At 43.2% G+C, this 26,356-nt stretch overlaps 1 protein-coding gene across 9 annotated transcripts in view; it reads right to left on the bottom strand.

Annotated features, from left to right (window-relative positions):
• The window catches only part of spopla (speckle type BTB/POZ protein like a), a 325,679-nt gene that overhangs the window by 145,878 nt on the left and 153,445 nt on the right, over positions 1-26,356 (bottom strand). For 8 of the 9 annotated variants that reach the window (XM_068035024.1, XM_068035015.1, XM_068035014.1 and 5 more), the window contains one exon: positions 20,786-20,911. The gene's annotated coding sequence lies outside the window, so the exon portion shown is untranslated. Of the gene's footprint in view, positions 1-20,785; positions 20,912-23,556; positions 23,576-26,356 lie in introns of those variants that run through there. The other variant, XM_068035022.1, reaches the window with a different exon arrangement.

Raw genomic sequence — 26,356 nt, forward strand, 5'->3', positions numbered from 1 at the left:
AATACTATTTTTAAAACCAGTTAACTGTTGATTTTTGAATGTATGTGCGCGCTCATTAGGGTTAAGAGAAAATAAGTTATAAAGTCTTTAGACATAAATTCACGTTAATAGTGTTTAAGATTTAGTTTATTAATAGTTAATTTGATGTTTTTTTTAAAAGATACCTGGTTTGGTCTGTTTTATTTGGGGGTTACTAAAGTGTTTTAATTTGGCTAATTTCCAGTAGGTGGGAAAACTTTATTAATATACTGCGACCTACGGAACGTTGGGACAGTGCATTACTCCCGCCTCGGTTGTAACATAGAGCAGTATGGGTGTTTCACAAGGTGACCCAATAACTATAAAGTCAATTCCTTGAGATGCAGTACAATCCTTAGCCCCTTCTCTTTTTCATCTGTATGCTTCCCCTTGGTAATTTTTGGCATCCACCATAAATTTGTTTTCTTACCAGCAATGCTATTATCCTTTCTAACTATTTAGGATGAATGAAATTGCATACAACCATGGTGACAATCCTGAACCAAAATTGATATCCCACATCCTCTGTTTCACCAAGTCTGTTTACTTCCACCTCTGCAACATTATCTGTCTTACTCTTACATCAGCACCCAAGTTGGTAAAAACCTTACTCAAGTTTCAGTTACATTTAGTAAATACTCTTCTGACTGGCCTTCGTGCATCCATCCTCCACAAACTTGTCCAGAACATAGCTGGCTACATCCTGGACACACTAAGTACAATTCATCCATCACCACCATCCTCACTGACCTACAGTCTCCCAACATATTTATTTTAAAATTCTTGACCAGGTCTTAAAATTTCTCCAGGGTCTTGCCACAAGTCCTCTACCACAAATCTAATTTGGCATCTTTTGTTCTTCGGACACCAGAGGCTGGATATTCAAATTGCTTTCTGGGCCTAAACATGGAGTTGAAGTTTGGCTGTCCATTATAAAAACAGCTCATTTTCATTTCTATTTTACTTGGAAAAATCAACATTTCAAAAAGCCTATCTTCAACAAACTATGCTTTAGGATAGCTGCATGCTGTCTAAAGCAACTGTCATTTAAATGTCGAGAAATATGATGCAACAGTTAGCTCACAATTGTAAAAAGCAGTCCCAAAGAAAAAAAGTGTCAACACATTAATCCAGAAAGCACAACTGTTGTACAGCATATACTATGAATTGCATGTGTGCTTTGACCTAGTTTTGGGTCATATTTTGCTAACAGCAACTCTCACTAAATGAAACTTTCTAAATGAAACAGTAACATTCTCCTGTCCCCTTCACACTCAACTTCAACATAAGTGCGAGGAGCTCATGGACTTCTTTGTCGCCAAGACAAGACCTATCCGACCAACTGCATCTACCACACCCCTCCCTTCCACTAGCCCAATGGGCCAACTTGCCTCTAAAGCTCCCCTCTACCTTAGCCCAGAACTCGCATCTTTCTCTAGTTTCTCTCCTATCTTTCTTCATGCCCTCTCTGAGCTCATCTTGTCCATGGAACCCACCTTCTGCTCCGTCAAACCTATTCCCATTAAACTGTTGACTACCCAACTTCCCCTCCTGGTCACGTTAGCTGATATTGTTAATGGTTCTCTCTCTTCAGCAGCTGTCCCTCTCTCCTTTAAATCTGCAGTTAAAACCCACTCCTCAAAAAAACAACCCTTGACTCCCACCATCCTTGCAAACTTATTGCCCCATCTCCACCTCCCTTTCCTCTCCAAAGTCCTTGAACATGTTGTCGACTCCCATGCCCATCTTATCCGGAACGGCTCTCATCAAAGTCACAAATGATATCCTATGTGGCTGTGACAAAGGTAAACTATCCCTCCTTGCCCTATCTGTAGCCTTTGACACATCTGACCACACCATTCTCCTCCGCTGCCTCTCCACTGTCTTCCAGCTGGGTGGGACTGCTCTCACCTGGTTCCATTCTTACCTGATCATAGCCAGAGTATCATTTGCAATGGCTTCCCTTCCCACTCCTTCACCTTTACCTCTGATGTGCAATTACTGGAGTTAAACTACAGCTGGCGTGAACTTGGTCCAGTTCGTCTCTACTGCAGCATCTCGAAGCAACATTATACAACCAAGTTCTGATATGCATTCAAATTAAGTGACAGGAAGAAGAGCTTACCAAAAAAGTAAAGCAATAGTTTCAACTTGGACTTAGTTAGAAAAAAAGCACAGTCAACATGAGCAAACCATTATTTACACCATTTTAATCTAATCGCCTGCAAAATCTTTTAACATTTGGAAAATTTTATCAGGGTCAATATCTAGAATGTTTTCCATCACTTGTTTATCTTTTGCTACAAACTGTAAAACAATTTTCCAACTGTTGAGTTTCACTTCCTTCAGCAGGAAGCAGATCAGTGACTTCAGAACATTATGAATGGTGTGAAAACCAATTGTGCCCATTCCCATCACTTAATTCTCTTCCTTGATTTCCTGAAAGTACTGACACTTGTTAGAGTACATTTCATTGGATGCTGGGTCCCCTGTAGCGCACAACCTGTACACTCCTTCTGGCAGGAATCACTTTCATGGGAACTCAACTTCCAGCTTTTGGGGGCAGTAGGGGCAAAGGAGCACAAGTTCATTTCAATGCCCCTGCTGCCTCCTTGGTTAAGATCAGATAACTTCAGTAGAGGTTGGGAATTGGATTTGGGTGTTTTTGCTTGTATCTACATTTTTATGTAACGGAAATGGTATGTTATACTCCATATTATATTGAACTTTAGCATTTTGCTCTTGTTATCACTCTGAAGTAGTCTTGGATATCAGATTAATCTTCACATACAGTCAAAAACAACAAGAGTTAACTAACACTTGGGGAAAAAAAGCTGTCAGGCTCCCAACCTCCCCCAACCCCAAGTTAATGGTGATATTCACCCCCCTCCACCCCAAACCATCAGTCCAAGTTTTCAATCTCTCCCCTCCCCTCAATGCCACTCTGCCCTGAATGCTGCTGCAAAGTAAATCCGGCCACTCACTGCATGCTGTAAGCAGCAATGTTTGTTGGCAATAAGAATTTGCCCCTACTGTATGCATAGGGTGGATCAGTAAATGGATAGTTGGCATATATGCCTTTAAAATACTTTTCTTTCTTTCTTTGGCCTCCTTGTCTCGAGAGACAATGGGTAAGCACATAGAGGTGATCAGTGGAGCAGCGTCTGGCGTGGCTATAAAGGCCAATTCTGGAGTGACAGACTCTTTCACAGGCACTGCAGATAAAATTGGTTGTCGGGGCTGTTACACAGTTGTTCTCTCCTTGCGTTTCTGTCTTTTTTCCTGCCAACTACGAAGACTCTTCGACTCGCCACTCTTTTTAATTTAGTTTAGAGATACAGCACTGAAACAGGCCCTTCGGCCCACCGAGTCTGTGCCGACCATCAACCACCCATTTATACTAATCCTACACTAATCCCATATTCCTACCACAACCCCACCTGTCCCTATATTTCCCTACCACCTACCTATATTAGGGGCAATTTATAATGGCCAATTTACCTACCAACCTGCAAGTCTTTTGGCTTGTAGGAGGAAACCGGAGCACCCGGAGAAAACCCACGCAGACACAGGGAGAACTTGCAAACTCCACACAGACAGTACCCAGAATTGAACCCGGGTCGCTGGAGCTGTGAGGCTGCGGTGCTAGCCACTGCGCCGCCCGCCTTTATGGCTGCCCGCCAGCTCTGGCGACTGACTCCCACGACTTGCAGTCAATGTCACAGGACTTCATGTCGCGTTTGCAGACGTCTTTAAAGCGGAGACATGGACAGCCGGTTGGTCTGATACCGGTGATGAGCTCGCTGTACAATGCGTCCTTGGGGATCCAGCCATCTTCCATGTGGCTCACGTGGCCAAGCCATCTCAAGCGCCACTGGTTCAGTAGGGTGTATATGCTGGGGATTATGCCCGCCTCGAGGATTTCTGCGTTGGAGATACGGTCCTGCCACCTGATGCCAAGGATTCTCCGGAGGCAGCGAAGATGGAATGAGTTGAAACGTTGCTCGACTGACATACATTATCCAGGCCTCACTGCTGCAGAGCAAGGTACTGAGGACACAGGCTTGAAACACTCGGACATTTGTGTTCTGTGTCAGTGCGCCATTTTCCCACACCCTTTTGGCCAGTCTGGAAATAGCAGTGGACGTCTTTCCCATGCACGTGTTGATTTCTGCATCGAGAGACAGGTTACTGGTGATAGTTGAGCCTAGGTAGGTGAACTCTTGAACCGCTTCCAGAGCGTGGTCACCGATATTGATGGATGGAGCTTTTCTGACGTCCTGTCCCATGATGTTCGTTTTCTTGAGGCTGATGGTTAGGCCAAATTCGTTGCAGGCAGCCGCAATCCTGTCGATGAATCTCTGCAGACACTCTTCTGTGAAGGATGTTAATGCAGCATCGTCAGCAAAGAGGAGTTCCCTGATGAGGACTTTCCATACTTTGGTCTTTGCTCTAAGACGGGCAAGGTTGAACAACCTGCCATCTGATCTTGTGTGCACTTAAGTACTTAATAAAATGGGGATGAGTAATAATATGATTTCGAAAATAGTCAAAAGTCTTCATGATGACAGACGAAATTCAACATAAAAGTATGAAGTGTTGGTAGGATGACTGAGGAGAGACAATACATGCTAAATGGTTCAATTTTAAAGGGGGTGCAAGAAGAGGGACACTTGATGCTTTTGCACAAATCTTTGAAGGTTAACAAAGCTATTCATAAAGCATATGGGAACCTGGGCTTTATAAATAGAGGAATGAAGTATAAAAAACACAGGAAGTTAAGCTAAGGGCGGCACAGTGGCGCAGTGGTTAGCACCGCAGCCTCACAGCTCCAGGGACCCGGGTTCGATTCCGGGTACTGCCTGTGTGGAGTTTGCAAGTTCTCCCTGTGTCTGCGTGGGTTTTCTCCGGGTGCTCCGGTTTCCTCCCACAAGCCAAAAGACTTGCAGGTTGATAGGTAAATTGGCCATTATAAGTTGTCACTAGTATAGGTAGGTGGTAGGGAAATATAGGGACAGGTGGGGATGTTTGGTAGGAATAGGGAATTAGTGTAGGATTAGTATAAATGGGTGGTTGATGTTCGGCACAGACTCGGTGGGCCGAAGGGCCTGTTTCAGTGCTGTATCTCTAATCTAATCTAATTCCATAATAAAACACTAGTTCAGCCCCAGCCTATATACCCTACTGCGCCATTGTGTCCCATTCTGGGCACCATACTTTAAGAAGAACGTGAAGGCTTTGGTGAGAGTATGGAAGAGATTTACTACAATGGTTTCAGGGGTTTACACAGTTATGTGGATAGACTGGAGAAGCTGGGACAGAGAAGGCCAAGCACAGATTTGATAGAGGTGTGCAAAATCATGAAGGATTTAGAGAGAGTAAATCCAATGGGTGAAGGGTCAACAACCAGAGAACACATAATTGGCACATAAACCAGAGGTGACATGAGGAAAAACTTTTTTTTTTATAAACACAATGAATGGTTAGGATTTTCAAAGAGCAAGGGAGTGGGACTAACTGGATGCTTTTCGAAAGAGCCTGCATATACTCAATGGGACAATAGCCTCTTTCTGTGCTATATCATTAGAACATAGAACATTAGAACATAGAACATTACAGCGCAGTACAGGCCCTTCGGCCCTCGATGTTGCGCCGACCTGTGAAACCATCTGACCTACACTATTCCATTTTCATCCATATGTCTATCCAATGACCACTTAAATGTCCTTAAAGTTGGCGAGTCTACTACTGTTGCAGGTAGGGCGTTCCACGCCCCTACTACTCTGAGTAAAGAAACTACTTCTGACATCTGTCCTATATCTATCACCCCTCAACTTAAAGCTACGTCCCCTCATGTTTGCCATCACCATCCGAGGAAAAAGACTCTCACTATCCACCCTATCTAACCCTCTGATTATCTTATATGTCTCTATTAAGTCACCTCTCCTCCTCCTTCTCTCCAACGAAAACAACCTCAAGTCCCTCAGCCTTTCCTTGTAAGACCTTCCCTCCATACCAGGCAACATCCTAGTAAATCTCCTCTGCACCCTTTCCAAAGCTTCCACATCCTTCCTATAATGCGGTGACTAGAACTGCACGCAATACTCCAGGTGCGGCCGCACCAGAGTTTTGTACAGCTGCAGCATGACCTCGTGGCTCCGAAACTCGATCCCCCTACTAATAAAAGCTAACACACCATATGCCTTCTTAACAGCCCTATTAATCATTCTATGCTTTTTATGATTTAATGGTTGTACGATCAGGTGAGAAAGAATCATAAAACGTTTATGACACAAAAGGAGACCACTTGGCCCATCGTGTCTGCACCGGCTGAAAAAAAGAGAGCCACCCTGCCTCATCCCACTTTCCAGCATTTGGTCTGTAGCCCTGCAGGTTGCAACACTTAAGGTGCACATCCAGGCACCTTTTAAATTAAATGAGGTTTTCTGTCTCTACCACCTTTTCAGGCAGTGAGTTCCAGACTCCCAGCACCCTTTGGATGAAAACAATTTTTCTTCATCTCCCCTTTAATCCTTCTCCCAGTCACTTTAAATCTGTGCCCTCTAGTACTGACCTGATCTCTCTGCTAAGAGAAATAGGCCCTTCCCATCCAGTCTATCCAGGCCCCTCATAATTTTGACGTCTCAATCAAATCTCCCTCAGCCTCCTCTGTTTCAAGGAGAACAACCCCAGCCAATGAAATCTTTCCTCAGAGCTACAATCTTCCGGTCTTGGCAACATCCTCGTAAATCAGACTTGTTACTGCCCCAAGAAATTCAATCAAGTTAGTCAGACACGACTTTCCCTTCACAAATCCATGCTGACTATCCTTGATTACTTCGTGCCTAAGTAACAGTTTATGCTGTGTCTCAGAATTGATTCCAATAATCTGCCCACTACCGAGGTGAGACTGACTGGCTTGTAATTATTCAGTCTATCCCTTGCTCCCTTTTTCTATGTTACAACGTTAGCAGTTGTCCAATCCACTGGCACCTGTATCCAGTAAGGATTGGAAAATGATGGTCAGACCTTCTGCTATTTCCTCCCTGGCTTCTTTTAACAGCCTGGAGTACATTTCATCCGGCCTTGGTGATTTATCCACTTTCAAGGATGCTAATCCCCTTAATATTTCCTCTCCCCCTAAGTTTATCACATCCAATACTTCACACTCCTCAACTACAATGTCTGCATCGTCCCCCTCTTTTTGAAGACAGACGCAACATATTCATTAAGAATCATATCAACATCTTCCTCCTCCACACATAGATTACTTTTTAGGTCTTTTATGGGCTCTACGCTTTCCTTAGTTATTCCCTTACTCATAAATGTATTGATAAAAATCTTTGGGTTCTCCTTGATTTTACTTCCAATATTCTTTCATGCCCTCTCTTTGCTTTCCTAATTTCTTTTTTGATTCAGTCCTTCACTTTCGATACTCCTCTCGGCTTTCGGTAGCATTGAGTTCTCGGTGTCTTGCATAAGCTTTCCTTTTCTGCCTTATACCCTGTAAGCTCCTGGACATTCAGGGGGCTCTAGACTTGGTCATCACACCCTTTTTCTTTGTGGGAACATGTTTATTCTTAACTCCCTGAATCTCCCCCTTGAATGCCTCCCACTGCTCTGACACTGATTCATCTTCAAGTAGCTGTTTCCAGTACACTTTTGCTAAAAGAAAGAGTTTGAATGAAAGATAGCAAACCACAAGGCAAGTGCTTTGGACAGAAATGTGGACACGAGAACAAGGTGGTGAATTAAAATGGTAAGCAACTGGAAGCTCAGAATCATGCTTGCGGACTGAGTGGTGGTGTTCTGCGAAGCGGTCACCCAATCTGCTTTTGGTCTGCCCAATGTAGAAGAGACCACACTGTGAGCAGCGAATACTGTATACTAACTTGAAAGAAATACAAGTAAATCGCTGCTTCACCTGGAAGAAGTGTTTGGGGCCTTGGATGGTGAGGAGAGAGGAGGTAAAAGGGCAGGTATTACACCTCCTGCGATTGCATGGGAAGGTGCCGTGGGAAAGGGTGAGTTGTCGGAGGTGATGGAGGAGTGGACCAGGGTGTCGCGGAGGGAACCAGAGCTTTGTGTAGACACCAGATTAGAGTCTGCCCCAAACCGGTCATGCTGATCACATTATAGACAATTGTCTTCAGTTTGTCCATCACCACCCGTGGAGGGCATTTCACACGATACTCAGATGCTAATAGGGGAGGGGAGAGGAAGATGTATTTGCTGGCGGCATCACAAATGGTGGAGGATGATCCTTTGGATGTTGAGGCTGGTGGGATGGAAAGCGAGGACAAGGGAAAATCTGTCGCAGATCTGGCAGGGAGGGGAAGGGGTGAGGGTAAAAGTGTGGGAAATGGGTGGGTCATGGTCAAGGGTCCTGTCACCCGCAGTGCGGGGGAATCCTCGGTTAAGGAGAAAGGAAGATGCTGTTGTGAAAGGTTGCATCATTAGAACAATGCGCCAGAGATAGAGAAACTGGAAGAATGGAATGGAATCCTTACAGGGAGCAGGGTGTGAGGAAGTGCAGTCAAGGTGGCCGTGGGCATCGGTGGTCTTATAAGAAATACGAGTGGACAGCCTATCCCCAGAGATGGAGACAGAGAAATCGAGAAAGGAAAGGGAAGTGTCTGAGATGGACCATGTGAAGGTGAGAGAAGGGTGGAAATTGGACGCAAAGTTGAAGAAGTTTTCCAGTTCAGGGCGAGAGCAGGAAACAGCACCAATACAATCATCAATTTACTGGAGAAATAGGGGAAGGGGGCCTGAGTAGGACTGAAACAAGGAATGTTTGACACACCCCACAAAAAGATGGACATAACTAAGACCCGTACGGGTACCCGTAGCAACACCTTTCATTTGGAGGAAGTGAGTGTTGACGGAAAAGTTGTTCAATGTGAGCACAAGTTCAGCCAGGCAGAGGAGGGTGGTGGTCGATGGGGACTGGTTGGACCTCTGTTTGAGGCAGAAGCGGAGAGCCCTCAGACCATTTTGGTGGGGGATGGAGGTATAGAGAGATTGGACATCCATAGTAGAGAGGAGGCGGTTAGGGCCAGGAAACTGTCGAAATGACTTAGTGTGTCAGAAGAATCACGGATGTAGGTGGGAAGAGTCGGGATAAGGGGAGTAAAGATAGAATCAAGATAGGAGGAAATAAGTTCAGTGGGGCAATAACAGATTGAAACAATGGGTTTGCCGAGACAGCCTTGTTTGTGGATTTTGGGAAGATGATAGAAGCAAGCTCTTCGGGGTTGTGGAATGATGAGGTGGGAAGCTGTAGAGGGAGGATCTCCAGAGCGGATGAGGTTAGTGACAGCCCTGGAGACAGTGGCTTGATGTTCGGTGGTGGGGTCATGATCCAGGGGAAGGTAGGAAGAAGTATCGAGGAGTTATTTCTAACTTTTGCCAGTTCTGATAAAGGGTCATAGGCCTGAAACGTTAACTCTGTTTCTCTCTACACAGATGCTGCCAGACCCATTACGTATTTCTGGCACTTTCAGTTCTCATTTGAAATGGACAGTTTGCTGAAAGAACTGTGTGTAAATTTGGTTAAACTATTTGAGGTACATGGAGGAAACAGTGACATAAAGCCACATATGTGCCTCACACCGTCTTTGTAACATCCTCCAGCCATACAACCCTTCAAGATCTCTGTGCTCCTGATTCCAACCTCTTGTGCATCCCCTATTTTCATCCTTCTACCAGTTGCGTCTTCAGCCGCCTAAGCCGAAAACTCTGGAACTCCCTTCCTAACCCTCACCATATCTCTACCTCTCTATCTCCTCCTTTGAAACACTCCTTAAACTCAGGATATCCAATAATAGTAGCAAGGTTTATAAATTTAATAGATGGCGGAATGGCAGGGCTGTTCCAACCTCTAAAGTGCACACCCTGTGCTATGTAGGACCTCGAGGACTCTTCTCGTGTCCTGGATACCCACACGTGCAGGTAGTGTCGCCAGTTGCAGCAGCTTGAGCTCCAGGTTTCGGACCTTGAGCAGCAGCTGGCATCACTACGGTGCATTCGTGAGGCTGACAGCTTCATGGATAGCACATTTATAGATGTGGTCATCCCACAGCTTAAGAGTATGCAGGGAGAGAGGCGATGGGTGACCACCAGACAGACAGTCAAGTATAAACAGACAGGCAGTGCAGGAGTACCCTGAGTGCATCTCACTCTCCAACAAGTTTTCAGTTCTGAATACTGATGAGAGTGATGGTTCATCTGGGGAGTGCAGCTACAGCCGAGTCCATGGCACCACGGGTGGCTCAGCTGTACAGGGGGGGTACAAGGAAGACTGGAGGAGCATTAGTGAAAGAGGAATAGACAGGCGTTTCTGTGGCTGCAGACGTGAATCCAGAATGGTGTGTTGCCTCTTTGGTGCCAGGATCAAGGATGTCACTGAAGGGCTACAGAGCACCCTTAGGGGGAATAGCAAACAGTCATGGTATACATTGGTACCAACGACATAAGCAGAAAGAAGGATGTGGTTCTGCAGTAAGAATTTAGGAAGTTAGGTAGGAAATTAGCAAGCAGAACCACAAAAGTAGTAATCTCTAGATTACTCCCAGTACCACGCGCAAGTAAATATAAAAATAGGAGGATAAAGCAGATGACTGCGTGGCTGGAAAGATGGTGCAGGAAGGAGGGCTTTAAATTCTTGGGACAGGCTCTGGGGGAGATGGGACCTGTACAGGCCAGAAAGGTTGCACCTAAATAGAGCTGAAACAGAGTTCCTTGTAGGGCGATTTACTAGTGCTCTTGGGGAGGTTTTAAACTAATTTGGCAGGGATGTAGGAACCAGGAGGAAATATCAGAAGAATACCAAGCGGCACAAAATACTGGGAAGGATAGATAGCACTAGAGTAGGGAATAGTAAGTTATTAGGTGGCGTCAGAGTAAGGAGAAAGAAATAAAGTGTAAATCAGGGTTAATGTGCCTGTATGTGAATGCACCGAGTGTGGTTAATAAGATTGGTGAGTTACAGGCACAGATTAACGTGTGGAAATATGATATTATGGCTAAAACAGAGACATAGCTCAAAGGAGGGCAGGACTAGGTTTTAAATATTCCTGGATACAAGGTGTTCAACAAAGATAGGAAGAAAAGGGGGAGGAGTGGCAGTATTGATTTAGGACAGTGCTGGAGAGAGGGAATATACCAGAGGGGTCAAGGACAGAATGTACTTGGCTAGAGCTAAGGAACAACAAAGTACAGGCCACCAAGTAGTGGTCAGGATGCAGAGGAAATGTAAGGATGCAAGGAAATTACAGAGAGGTGTGAGAATTATACAGTAGTTATAATGGGGGACTTTAATTATCCAAAGATAGACTGGGCGAGTAGTAGTGTAAAGGGAAGAGAGAGGCAAGAGCTCCTAGAGTGTGTTCAGAAAAATTTTCCACTGCAGTATGGACTTGGCTCTTGAGAATGAGGTGGGCCAAGTGGATCAAATATCAGTAGGGGAACATTTAGGGGACAGTGATCATTATATCATAAGGTTTAGGTTGGCTATGGAAAAAAGGACAAAGAACAATCTACAGTAAGAATAATTAACTGGGGGAAAGCCAACTTCAACAGGGTAAGAATGGATCTGAACCGAATAAATTGGAATCAAAGCTAGACAGGAAAAACGAAGAGATAGTTCGGGCACAGTCAAGGTATATTCTTTCAAAGGGGAAAGGTAGAGCAAACAAATTCAGAACTCCCTGGATGACAAAAGAGATGGAGATGAAGATGAAGAAAAAGTGTGCTTTTGACAGATGTCAAGTGGATAATACAACAAAGAACATGAACAAGGCTAAATACAGACAGTTTAGAGGGTAAGTGAAAAAGCAAATAAGAGAAGCAAAGAGGGAGTATGAAGAGAGACTGGCAGCTAACATAAAAGAGAATCCCCAAGTCTTCTATAGGCATATAGGTAGTAAAATAAAAGGTAGTAAAAGGAGTAGTAGGACCGATAAGGGACCAAAAGGGGGATTTACACATGGAGACGGGGGAATAGCTGCAGTATTAAATAAATACTTTGCATGTGTACTTACTAAGGGAGAAGATGCTACCCAGGCCATGGTAAAAAAGGTAATTAATACACTAGAAGGATTTAAAATTGATGAGGAAGTATTAGCTAGGCTGTCTATACTTAAAAGTTGATAAGGCACCAGGACTGGATGAGATGCATCAAAGGATACTGAGGGAAGTGAGAGTGGAAATTGCATAAGCATTGGTCATAATTTTCCAGTCATCCTTAGACTCAGGGATGGTGCCAGAGGACTGGAGAAGTACAAATGGTACATCTTTGTTCAAAAAAAGGTGTAAAGATAAGCCCAGCCAATACAGACCAGTTCAATCTCGGTGGTAGGGAAACTTCTAGAAACTATAGTTCTGTACAAAATTAATAGGCACATGGACAAATGCGGGTTAATTAAGGAAAGCCAGCATAGATTTACAGAAGAGGTTTACCAGGATGTTGCCTGGTCTGGAGGGTATTAGCTATGAGGAGAGGTTGGATAAACTCATTGTTTTCACTGGAACGACGGAGGTGGAGGGGTGACCTGATAGAGGTTTACAAAGTTATGAGTGGCATGGACAGAATGGATAATCAGAAGCTTTTTCTCAGGGTGGAAGAATCAGTTACTAGGGTACAGAGGTTTAGGGTGTGAGGGGCAAAGTTTAGAGGGGATGTGTGAGGCAAGTTTTATACACAGAGGGTGGTGTGTGCCTGGAACTTGCTGCTGGGGGAGGTGGTGGAAGCAGGTACGATAGCGACGTTTAAGAGGCATCTTGACAAATACATGAATAGGATGGGAATAGAGGGATACGGACCCCGGAAGTGCAGAAGCTTTTTGTTTAGACAGGCATCATGATCGGCGCAGGCTTGGAGGGCTGAATGGCCTGTTCCTGTGCTGTACTGTTCTTTGTTCTTTATTTGTCAAGCGAAAATCATATTTAACTCCGACGAAGGGTCACTGACCCGAAACGTTAACTCTGCTTCTCTTTCCACAGATGCTGCCAGACCTGCTGAGTGGTTCCAGCATTTCTTGTTTTTATTTCAGATCTCCAGCATCCGCAGTATTTTGCTTTTATCGTATTTAACTAACTTGCTGGCGTTTTGTGAAGAGGTAACAGAGAAGGTTGATGAGGGCAATGCTGTTGAGGTGGTGTACATGGACTTTCAGAAGGCATTTAATACAGTGCCGCACAACAGACTTGTGAGCCAAGTTGTAGCTCATGGAATAAAAGCGGCAGTAGCAACATGGATACAAAATTGGCTGTGTGATAGAGTGTAGTGATTAATAGATGTTTTACAGGCTGGAGAAAGGTTTGTACTGGAGTGCCCCAGGGATAAGTGTTGGGACCCTTGCTCTTCCTGATATACATTAATGACCAAGACCTTGGTGCACAAGGCACAATTTCAAAATCTGCAAATGATACGAAACTTGGAAGCACTGTGAACTGCGAGGAGGATAGTGTAGAACTTCAAAAGGACATAGGCAAGTTGGTGGAATGGGTGGACGAGTGGCAGATGAAGTTCAATATGAAGAAATGTGAAGTTATTCATTTTGGTAGGAAGGATATATAGGCAATACAAGATAAAGGGTACAATTCTAAAGGTGTTGCAGGAGCAACAGCAGTAGCCAGATTCATGGCACCGTGGCTGGCTCTGCTGTTCGGAAGGGCGGGAAAAAGAGTGGAAGGGGAGTAGATAGGCGGTTCTGTGGTCGAAAACAAGACTCCCGAATGGTATGTTGCCTCCCAGGTGCACGGGTCAGGGATGTCTCAGATCGGCTGCAGAACATTCTGAAGGGGGAGGGTGAACAGCCAGTTGTCGTTGTGCACATAGGCACCAATGAAATAGGTAAAAAACGGGATGAGGTCCTACAAGCAGAATTGAGAGAGTTAGGAGCCAAGTTAAAAAGTAGGACCTCAGAGGTAGTAATCTCAGGATTGCTACCAGTGCCACGTGATAGTCAGAGCAGAAATGAAAGAATAGTCAGGATGAATGCGTGGCTTGAGAGATGGTGCAGGAGGGAGAGTTTCAGATTTTTGGGACATTGGGACCGGTTCTGGGGGAGGTGGGACTATTACAAATTGGACGGTCTACACCTGGGCCGGACTGGAACCAATGTCCTTCAGGGTGCTTTTGCTAACGCTGTTGGGAAGGGTTTAAACTAATGTGGCGGGGGATGGGAACCAAATGAGGTGGTCAGTGGACAGTAAGGAGGTAGTAACTAAAGCCTGTAAGGAACTAGATAATGAAGTCAGCGTGACTAAGGGAAAGAGTAGGCAGGGAGCAGATGATGTACGCAAAGGGACTGGTGGTCTGAGGTGCATTTGTTTTAATGTAAGAAGTGTAGTAGGTAAGGCAGATGAACTTAGGGCTTGGATTAGTAGCTGGGAGTATGATGTTATTGCTATTACTGAGACTTGGTTGAGGGAAGGGCACGATTGGCAACTAAATATCCCAGGATATCGATGCTTCAGGCGGGATAGAGAGGGAGGTAAAAGGGGTGGAGGAGTTGCATTACTGGTCAAAGAGGATATCACAGCTGTGCTGAAGGAGGGCACTATGGAGGACTCGAGCAGTGAGGCAATATGGGCAGAACTCAGAAATAGGAAGGGTGCGGTAACAATGTTGGGGCTGCACGACAGGCCTCCCAACAGCGAACATGAGATAGAGGTACAAATATGTAAACAGATTATGGAAAGATGTAGGAGCAACAGGGTGGTAGTGATAGGAGATTTTAATTTTCCCAACATTGACTGGGATTCACTTAGTGTTAGAGGTCTAGATGGAGCAGAATTTGCAAGGAGCATCCAGGAGGGTTTTCTAGAGCAGTATGTAAATAGTCCAACTCGGGAAGGGGCCATACTGGACCTGGTGTTGGGGAATGAGCCCGGCCAGGTGGTTGAAGTTTCAGTAGGGGATTACTTTGGGAATAGTGATCACAATTCCGTAAGTTTTAGAATACTCATGGTCAAAGACGAGAGTGGTCCTAAAGGAAGAGTGCTAAATTGGGGGAAGGCCAACTATACCAAAATTCGACAGGAGCTGGGGAATGTAGATTGGGAGCAGCTGTTTGAAGGTAAATCCACACTTGATATGTGGGAGGCTTTTAAAGAGAGGTTGATTAGCGTGCAGGAGAGACATGTTCCTGTGAAAATGAGGGATAGAAATGGCAAGATTAGGGAACCATGGATGACAGGCGAAATTGTGAGACTAGCTAAGAGGAAAAAGGAAGCATACATAAGGTCTAGGAGGCTGAAGAAAGACGAAGCTTTGAAAGAATATCGGGAATGTAGGACCAATCTGAAACGAAGAATTAAGAGGGCTAAAAGGGGTCATGAAATATCTTTAGCAAACAAGGTTAAGGAAAATCCCAAAGCCTTTTATTCATATATAAGGAGCAAGAGGGTAACTAGAGAAAGGATTGGCCCACTCAAGGACAAAGGAGGAAAGTTATGCGTGGAGTCAGAGAAAATGGGTGAGATTCTAAACGAGTACTTTGCATCGGTATTCACAAAGGAGAGGGTCATGACGGATGTTGAGGTTAGGGACAGATGTTTGATTACTCTAGGTCAAGTCGGCATAAGGAGGGAGGAAGTGTTGGGTATTCTAAAAGGCATTAAGGTGGACAAGTCCCTAGGTCCGGATGGGATCTATCCAAGGTTAATGAGGGAAGCGAGAGAGGAAATAGCTGGGGCCTTAACAGATATCTTTGCAGCATCCTTAAACACAGGTGAGGTCCCGGAGGACTGGAGAATTGCTAATGTTGTCCCCTTGTTTAAGAAGGGTAGCAGGGAAAATCCAGGTAATTATAGACCGGTGAGCCTGACATCAGCGGTAGGGAAGCTGCTGGAGAAGATACTGAGGGATAGGATCTATTCCCATTTGGAAGAAAATGGGCTTATCAGTGATAGGCAACGTGGTTTTGTGCAGGGAAGGTCATGTCTTACCAACTTAATAGAATTCTTTGAGGAAGTGACAAAGTTGATTGATGAGGGAAGAGCTGTAGATGTCATATACATGGACTTCAGTAAGGCGTTTGATAAGGTTCCCCACGGTAGGCTGATGGAGAAAGTGAAGTCGCATGGGGTCCAGGGTGTACTAGCTAGATGGATAAAGAACTGGCTGGGCAACAGGAGACAGAGAGTAGTAGTGGAAGGGAGTTTCTCAAAATGGAGACGTGTGACCAGTGGTGTTCTACAGGGATCGTGCTGGGACCACTGTTGTTTGTGATATACATAAATGATTTGGAGGAAAGTATAGGTGGTCTGATTAGCAAGTTTGCAGACGACACTAAGATTGGTGGAGTAGCAGATAGTGAAGGGGACTGTCAGAGAATACAGCAGAATATAGATAGATTGGAGAGTTGGGCAGAGAAATGGCAGATGGAGTTCAATCAGGGTAAATGCGAGGTGATGCATTTTGGAAGATCCAATTCAAGAGTGAACTATGCAGTAAATGGAAAAGTCCTGGGGAAAATTGATGTACAGAGAGATTTGGGTGTTCAGGTCCATTGTTCCCTGAAGGTGGCAACGCAGGTCAATAGAGTGGTCAAGAAGGCATACGGCATGCTTTCCTTCATCGGACGGGGTATTGAGTACAAGAGTTGGCAGGTCATGTTACAGTTGTATAAGACTTTGGTTCGGCCACATTTGGAATACTGCGTGCAGTTCTGGTCGCCACATTACCAAAAGGATGTAGATGCTTTGGAGAGGGTGCAGAGGAGGTTCACCAGGATGTTGCCTGGTATGGAGGGCGCTAGCTATGAAGAGAGGTAGAGTAGATTAGGATTATTTTCATTAGAAAGACGGAGGTTGAGGGGGGACCTGATTGAGGTGTACAAAATCATGAGAGGTATCGACAGGGTGGATAGCAAGAAGCTTTTTCCCCAGAGTGGGGGATTCAATTACTAGGGGTCACGAGTTCAAAGTGAGAGGGGAAAAGTTTAGGGGGGATATGGGTGGAAAGTTCTTTACGCAGAGGGTGGTGGGTGCCTGGAACGCGTTGCCAGCGTAGGTGGTAGACGCGGGCACAATAGCGTCTTTTAAAATGTATCTAGACAGATACATGAATGGGCAGGAAGCAAAGAGATACAGACCCTTAGAAAATAGGCGACATGTCTAGATAGAGGATCTGGATCGGTGCAGGCTTGGAGGGCCGAAGGGCCTGTTCCTGTGCTGTAATTTTCTTTGTTCTTTGAGCAGAGGGACCTGGGTGTATATGTGCATAAGTCATTGAAGGTGGCAGGACAGGTTGAGAGTGATTAATAAAGCATACAGTATCCTAGGCTTTGTTAATAGGGACATAGAATACAAGAATAAGGAAGTTATGTTGAACTTGTATAAGACACTAGCCCGGCCTCAGCTGGAGTACTGCATCCAGTTCTGGGCACTGCACTTTAGGAAAGATGTGAAAGCAGCGGTGAGCGTGCAGAAAAGATTCACGAGAACGGTTCCAGGGACAAGGAACTTCAGGTATGAAGATAGATTGGAGAAGGTTAGGACAGTTTTCCTTAAAGAGAAGGCTGAGAGGTGATCTGATAGAGATATTCAAAACCATGAGGGGTCTGGAGAGAATAGATAGGGAGAAACTGTTCCCACTCGTGAAAGGATCAAGAACAAGAGGGCACAGATTTAAAGTAACTGGCAAAAGTGACATGAGGAAAAACATTTTCACGCAGTGTGGAATGCACTGGAGGCAGGTTCAATTGAAGCATTCAAAGGGATTTAGACTGATATCTAAAAAGGAAGAATGCACAGGGTTACGGGGAGAAGGTGGGTAATTATACTAGATGAATTGCTCATTCGGACAGCCAGTGCAGACATGATGAGCTGAATGGCCTCCTTCTGTCCTGTAATAATTCTGTGATTCTGAAGAGCTCTCTCTTTGACCAAGCTTTTAGGTCACCTGTTCTAAGATCTCTTCGTGTGGCTCTGTGTCAAATATTGTTTGATAATGCTCCTGTGAACCAACTTGGGATGTTTTACTATGTTAAAGGCTCTATATAAATGCAACCAGTTGTTGTCACATACTAGCAGCTTTTCCATACCCCACACAAAAATCCTGTGAAATGGAAATTGTTTCATGGACTCAGTATTTGACCTTAGGCTTCAATCTATCGTAGTCCTGACTGTTGAATTCAGGGTAAGGAAGTAGAACTGCTCTAATTACATTTTTCAGCATTGCTTTCTTACAGCAAAAGCAATAATAGAAACAAAATAAACCTTTTCAACTCATCCACAGAGGGAGATACACAGGCAGCACATTCCAGAACTGAGGCAAGGGAGATGTATCTGAGGAAGGGAGAATCCTGGGGGTGGGAGAGGGAGTTGTCGGGCTGAAAGAGATTAAAGAGAAAGAGAGTGGTAGAGGCCATAAAGGAATTTAAACAAAAAGGATGAGAAATTTAAATTGGACTGGAAGCCAATGTACTTTTTGTTAAAGCTTATTAAAGCAACAGATTAATAGTGACAGGGGGTAGAGGTGGATGATGTTGCAGAGATGGAAGTGGGTGTTTTTTATAACGGAAAGAATGAGGTTGAAACCTCAACTCAAGGTCAAATAGGATGCTCAAAATGCGTAGTTTATATGTATACATATACACACACACATGCACACACACACACGTTGTCTGATGAATCTAAATATTCAAATAGTTGTGCTCTAAGGTTGACAATGGTAATAATTTCACATCTCATTTTAATGAATAGAGTAGAGCAGAGGTGATCTACAGAGCATCACGGATAGAAGTATCATGTGTTCAACTGAAGCTTACATTGGATTCAACAATGAGAAACCAATTTGGATTTTTGTTAAAATGTTTATATTGTATAGAAGGATAATGTCAGGTGACATAGTAATGGAGGAAGATCAGCTGCAATGTATTTTATTAGGAAGTACACTCCATAACCTTTCTCCCCCATGCATAAATGTGAAACAAAGAGACATTCCACCTCTTTAGTATCTAAGTAGTTAACATTTAATAGTCTATGGGGAAACTACTGGCCCAACTCTGCTAAATAATTAAAAAGTGTTTTTAAACACAGATACAATTGAGCAGGCAATATGCTAGGTGCCCCAATGCAAAAGGCAAAGCAGACTTTATCGTGCAAATGTTAACAATATGCTACATTTAAGACAAATCTCTCTCTCTGCCTGTTACTGAAGAAACAGATAAATTCACCAACTAAACTTTTCCTAAAAACAGCAGTTACATTTCACCAGCAAGAGTACTCATGGCTTTGTTATCCTGAGTACAGACTCCATTAGATTTTAATTTTAACCATTTATCAATACTGCAAAACTTCAAGCTAAAATTACTTTTAAATGTTCCATACATATTACTCAGGTAACCTGCATACAGAAAATTAATAGTACACATCCATTCCAGGACTTTTGGTAGATGATGCAAATGAAGGAGTTCCACATCCTGGTACAAAGGTGCTCAGATTGCACCGCACAAAAGAACTCTCCCATCAGGCTACAGCTAGCATAACATACACTGTATTTCAAGTGAAAATCCTTAATGCTTAGTTCTATGTGCAACATAAAAATTACTAATTCGAATCATAGACTGTGCCATATTTATGAGGTACAATCAATAAGAAATAGAATATTTAAAAATGTATTCCCATTGTATTTCAAAGTTAGTCCCGATAAATGCATCTACTGACAACTGCTGGAAGTATGTATGTGTAGAAATTGGGCGAAAACATACTTGAGCTGAGCTGCTCCCCCACAGTCACATAGCCTGCCAAAACTCGACATCAAAATTCAGATACAAACGGCGGCACTTGCAGCTGACCTCGAACAAAGCCATCACAAAGATCAAACAATTTCTGTGGTGTGGATTTCTCCTTTCCTGATTCCAGTTTGAATCTGGCATCAAGTCAAGGAGATCTTCAGGCATTTAGCATCAAGTAGGATAAACAGCCAATCATAATGAAGTATTATCATAGTGAAGAAACCATGAAATAAAGCACACTGATTACCCTTCACTCTCTTAAATTTTTATACAGAGTGAAATAAATGATTGGGACATAAATATTGGATTAAGGTAGAAGCTGAAATATCATAAACTTAAGAAAAAGATCATTTTAAAAATGTGAAATTTATCATAATGGAGAAATCTGACATTCCACAAATATAAGATTAATTTTCCAGGGCCAGATAGGTTTTTCAGCAGCAATTATGCCAGTTAATATGCCATTAGAAAGTTACATTCCACAAGTTGTAATTTCAAGGGTTTTTACAGCGAGATTAATAGTGCAAAAGGGCACGTTCTTGTCAGTTCAGCTGATTTCTAATTGCTCACTCTCTTTTGGGGGGGGGGGGGGGGGGCGGGCGGTGGAAGGCTTCAACAGCACACCCTAAGGGGAAGCAGAGATTCACTGACAGCAACTTCTGGATTTCAATGCGCATTTCTGAACTCCAGATTTGCCATCAGTTTCAGAGGGGTAATATCAGTGAAATTACCAGCGTTTACCATCATTACTACTGCAGAGTCCAGGCCATTGACACAGATGTGGTAGCGCAGGGACATCAGCCCCCGTGAAACCAAACACAAACACGAGTTGATACCTTCAGTGAAGGACAGAAAGGAGAGAAGGGAGAACACCAGCAAGGAGAATCGCTTTTTAAAAAATGATCGCCATTAAAGTAGAAGACAGTAACAACTGAGGACAGTAACACTGACCTTATCAGAACCCTTATCTTTAACCTATAAAGCAAAATTTGAATTTTCTAATATAGCGTACTCACCCAGTGGCAGCCCCTCAATGGTTGCCCTTTGCAGTCTGTGAATTCCAATTATCTGGGACTATTATCTTCACTCAGGAGTATAAAGTATATCGGTTAAGATGGTGTCATTGCCAGAAACTTGCACACCTACAAAAAAAATTACATGTCAACTCACATAAAATTTACTAAAAAAAACAGGTTCATTGCATTGTGATCTATGTTGCAGTACAACCTATTAATTAATACAACATGCTATACACTACGGTGCATTCAGCAGACAAGACGATGGTTGGAACAGTATACTTCATGACTGCACAACTTGGCAGACAAAAAGTATATTCCTCCATATCGAACAGAAATGATAAAAATCAAAACGTCCAACACCATTATCTGGGAATAATGACAAGCCTCTCTGAAAACATTGTCTGATTCAATTAACGAGCATGGCCTGGAGTACTGGCATAACCCCATACCAAAGACTTGAGCACAAAATCTAGTTTGACACACCAGTGCGACACTGTTGGACATGCCATCTCTCAGATGAGATGTTAAACCGCAGCCCCTTATGCCCTCTCAGGTAGACATAAAAGATCCTATGGCACATTCAAAGAGCAGGGGAGTTCTCCCAGTGTCCTGGCCAAGGACCTTGCAGTGCACTAACTGGCTGGTACATTTCCCACAATGACTACATTTCAAAATTAATTGGCTGTGAAGCGCTCTGTGATGTCCTCAGGCTGTGAAAGGTGCGATATATATGCAAGTCTTTCTGAATAAAGCCCACCTCGAAATGTAAATGTAGTTTTGTGTACACTGTGTTCAAGCTAAATGAATATGGAATATCATTTTCAAAGAACCAGCACCATTTCAAAAGCACTACAGCAACAGACAAGACAGGTGCACTGTACTAAAACATTTGCTCTTTAGTTTGTAACCTTCAGATAGAAAGCTGTAAAATATAGCAAAAATGTTGGAATATCAGTGCATATGATCCCTCACTATTGTATTATCAATCATACTACTGAGTAGGGAAGAAAGAAAAACTTTGAAAGTCATCTTTACCAGGACGTATCAATCACATCGTAGCATCGCAACAATGGCACAGATACAAGCTTGTGTGCCATTGCAACCAAGAGAAACAGAGTAATATGACCTATTTTTTTAAAAACTTCTAAAACCTAAAGTTACTTTATTCAAAAATATTTACTCTGACCACTTGATTTCATTTAAATCCATTTAAACATATGATTCAAATCAATTTTTTCCAATATCTACGATGCATAAAATATGACAGAGCACTTTACTGGAAGCAGTTGAGCAACGAATGCCGACAAAAGGTAATGGGTTCAACTTTCATAGGAGTCCGGAAGAGCAAAACTAACTGTCCACTTGAAATGAAAGGAATTCAGTCACTGCTTTTCCTGCTACAGCAGTTTTGTCCAATAGGATTTCAATGCTCGCCAAACTTGGGGCAGTTAGGTCACCATATTCACCATATAATAGAAAATATATGTAATAATAAAACAAATACGCAATCTTTTGAAAATAGGTTTGCGCTTTTAAATCGTCAGCAATCAAGAGGCAGAGCCAGAACAGCTTCAAATCGTTTTTGCAATCCAACTGCACCACAACGCAAGCCTGCTGCATACAATCTCAAAGGGTGGTGACAATCTGTTAACTGAAGTGTTCTGTTACTGACCATGTGCTCCAGTTTACTTTAAAAAAACCAAATTTCTTCAAAAGTAAACTGCCTCTATTTTAATCAGAATTGATATATCAGGACTTTCAGGGAGGGAACAGAAATCCACAAATCTCTACGTTTTGGCTTCTGCGCTCTGAAACTTGCCTTGCTTACGCTCTGTCACCTGCCATTTCCAAACACAGCGTCCGATCATTTAATAGACCTTTGGTTCATGGCCAACCTCCTGTAATCTCTCCTTTAATGCCAATAGTGTCCTATTCCTTTCAATTGCTCATTTCAACAGAAAGGTTAAGATGAAGGCTGAAGACATTTGGATGTTGCTGCAGCTCCTCAGCTTGCCAAAATTGCACATTTCAACCCTCATTGGCAGCCACGCAGTGTTCGCATCCAGAAAGCCAGTTGGTGACGTGATATTTGAGCCAATCTTTACTGAATCTTGTATTTAGAGTGAAACATTACAAACATATACCTCCTAATACAACCACACTCCATTTTGGTGTCTCTTTATATACGCCCAAATAAAACCCCAATTAATGCCCTCCACCTTCATATAATTAAACACAATTGATGTACAATCGCGGCACAGTGGCGCAGCGGTTAGCACTGCAGCCTCACAGCTCCAGGGACCCGGGTTCGATTCCGGGTACTGCCTGTGTGGAGTTTGCAAGTTCTCCCTGTGTCTGCGTGGGTTTTCTCCGGGTGCTCCGGTTTCCTCCCACAAGCCAAAAGACTTGCAGGTTGATAGGTAAATTGGCCATTATAAATTGTCACTAGTATAGGTAGGTGGTAGGGAAATATAGGGACAGGTGGGGATGTTTGGTAGGAATATGGGATTAGTGTAGGATTAGTATAATTGGGTGGTTGATGTTCGGCACAGACTCGGTGGGCCGAAGGGCCTGTTTCAGTGCTGTATCTCTAATAAAAAAAAATAAAAAAATAAAAAAATCAACATGCAGCACTGTCCGTCGTTCACACACCTCGACTGTTTTGTGAAAACCACCAACTATCAGCTGAACAAAACCAAGTTCTTCAGTTAGCATCCCTTGTGTCACTAGATTTCCCCAAGAAAACTGAGAGCAATCGGACCACTAACCTTCTGAAAGTTGGCCCTGCTTCCACAGAGAAGTCCCATAGATCTAAATGTATCGGCAGTTAGAGGCACCAGAGAGAACAGGAACACAGAAGATAACAAATGCAGACTATTTTTCTTGTTTCATTGAGTAAGTGGCCCTTCAGCTTCCAGGTCACGAAAAACCCTGAACTATATTCTGATAAGCATATCTGTGGTCTGATCTATATGTGTCTCTTGTCGAATACCAACACGGTCGATTCTTCCTTCCTCAGTTAGGGGCAGATGACAAATAGCAGTCTAGCCTGTGACACCCATACTCATACACACCATTACAATTTTAACACAACTCAGTATTGTGTGGCTCTAAAAATGAAGGACATTAATTTATTTATTTATTGATACAGCACTGAAACAGGCCCTTCGGCCCACCGAGTCTGTGCCGACCAACAACCACCCATCCATACTAATCCTACATTAACCCCATATTCTCTACATCATCCCCACCATTCCCCTACCACCTACCTACACTAGGGGCAATTTATAATAGCCAATTTACCTATCAACCTGCAAGTCTTTGGAGGTGGGAGGAAACCGGAGCACCCGGCGGAAACCCATGCAGACACGGAGAACTTGCAAACTCCGCACAGGCAGTACCCAGAATTGAACCCGGGTCTCTGGAGCTGTGAGGCTGCGGTGCTAACCACTGCGCCACTGTGCCACCCTATGCACCATATACAACGAGTGCATTGGATAACACTGTGCTAGAGGACAATATAGACCACTAAACCATTCAGAAAGACCACTGAATGAAAAACAAAACAAAAAACAATGGAGACAAAGGAATCAGTAAGATGGATTGATTAATTTCTAATGTGTCTCAATTCTCACTTCAGTATACATAACATTCATGATACAGCAGCCACAAATTGCTAGCAATTTCATCTAAATTCCTACTTAATACCACAACAGGTATTTAGCAGAGATGTTTAGAAATTTAGTAGAATAACTGTTTTTTAGAATTAACCTGTATTTGAATACCGCAGTTTGTGCATTTATTTACATATACAAACTTGGGGATCTTTTTGTCCTTTGAAGGACTTCAATGAATCTTTGAAGGAAGATCACCATTGTTATCAAGCTAGATTTTCAAATTCTTGCCTCCTTAGACCACCATAGCCAATACGGCCAGAGAAAGAGACCCCAAAATGTCAACCCTGGCACTCTAATGCAAGAGCAATAGAACCCTCTACAACCGTCCATGAGGAAGTGCCTGGCCTCCACTTGGCAGCTTTCTCTCCGACACAAGTCACCAAATTCTATTGGACAGGTTAAAAAAAAAAATCAAAAAAGCTAATGGAATGTTGGCTTCAATCTCAAGAGGTCTGGAATACAAAATTGATGTTTTAGTTATACAGAATCCATCAGGAGTCCTGTGTACAGTTTTAGGTTCTGCAGCTCAGGAAAGATATGTTGGCCTTACAGGGATTTACAGTGCAGATTCACCAGAATGACAGCAGGACTTAAAGGTTTAAATTATGGCAACAGGTTGCATAAACTTGGCTTGGATTCTCTTGAGTTTAGAAGGTTAGGGGAGATCTAACCAAAATGTTTAAAATAATAAAGGAATTTGATAGGGCAGATGCAGAGAAACTATTTTCTCTGATTACAGGAATCCACAACAAGGGGCAAAATCTTAAAATTATACCCATAAATTTCCAGGGGGAAATCAGGAAGCACTTTTCAAATAAAAGGTATGAAAATATGGACCTTGCTTTTCCCAAAAGGCTGGATCAATTGAACTTGTCAAGACTGAGATCTATAGACTTTTGTTCAGTAAGGGTAACAAGGGATATGGAACAAAGGCGAGTGTATGGAGTTGAGGTACAGATCAGCCATAATCCAAAATAACGATGGATAAGGCTTGAGCAGTTGAACCAGCAGCCTACACCTGTTCTTATGTTGCACAGCACAACATACTAACAGTGTCTTAACCACCAGCCCACGTCAGCATTCTTCTAGCCTCTATCCTCACCAGCAACTATTCATACCATTTATTATAGGATTACACCTGAACCTGCATTCGTGTTGCCACGTGGGTAGTGCTTTTGATATCTTGCATCTATACTGATTTTTGGCACAACACTCTGCCAGGGCAATCTTCCTAATCCCTATCACTTCAATTCATTGCACTGCTCATTGGCTTGCTTTACCACTAGACCATCCATTCCAATCCCATTTAACAGAGGGTCACAAAACAGAAAAATCCCCACTGTGATCATAATCAGATATTAACAGCAGCTATGCACAAGACAACATACAGTATTACAACAACACATTACAGGCAATTTGATCTGATGTGCTTTTGGGCTTTATTTCACTGCATGTTACAATGACTACCACATGCTTTACAACAAAGATCATTGTTCAATCAAAAAACAAACAAGTGAATTCAAACAATTTTGCTAGATTAAAAACCTGCAGTCATCGTTCCTCATCTGCTGCTTACTCTTAAGAATGTAATTCTGCCAAGTTACCTGAGGATTCTGGAACAAGTGCCTATACTTGTTCCTTTACAGTGTGATCTATTCTACGACTCACAGGACTACAAGGAACATCCAAAGTAAATGTGGGTTTTATTATATTTTAACTAGAACATATATATACTCAAATGAGCCACATCTAAACACAATTCATTCTGCCTGGCCACACCCACAACTTCCTGGTCAAGTGACACATCACTTCCTCTGGTGATTTTCACTTACAGCTCTTAAGGTGGTCTGCTCTTAAGGTTGTCCACAACATCCCCCTTTTATCCAAAGAT

The sequence above is a fragment of the Heterodontus francisci genome, chromosome 7 (assembly GCF_036365525.1).
Source record: "Heterodontus francisci isolate sHetFra1 chromosome 7, sHetFra1.hap1, whole genome shotgun sequence".
Lineage (NCBI taxonomy): Eukaryota > Metazoa > Chordata > Chondrichthyes > Heterodontiformes > Heterodontidae > Heterodontus > Heterodontus francisci.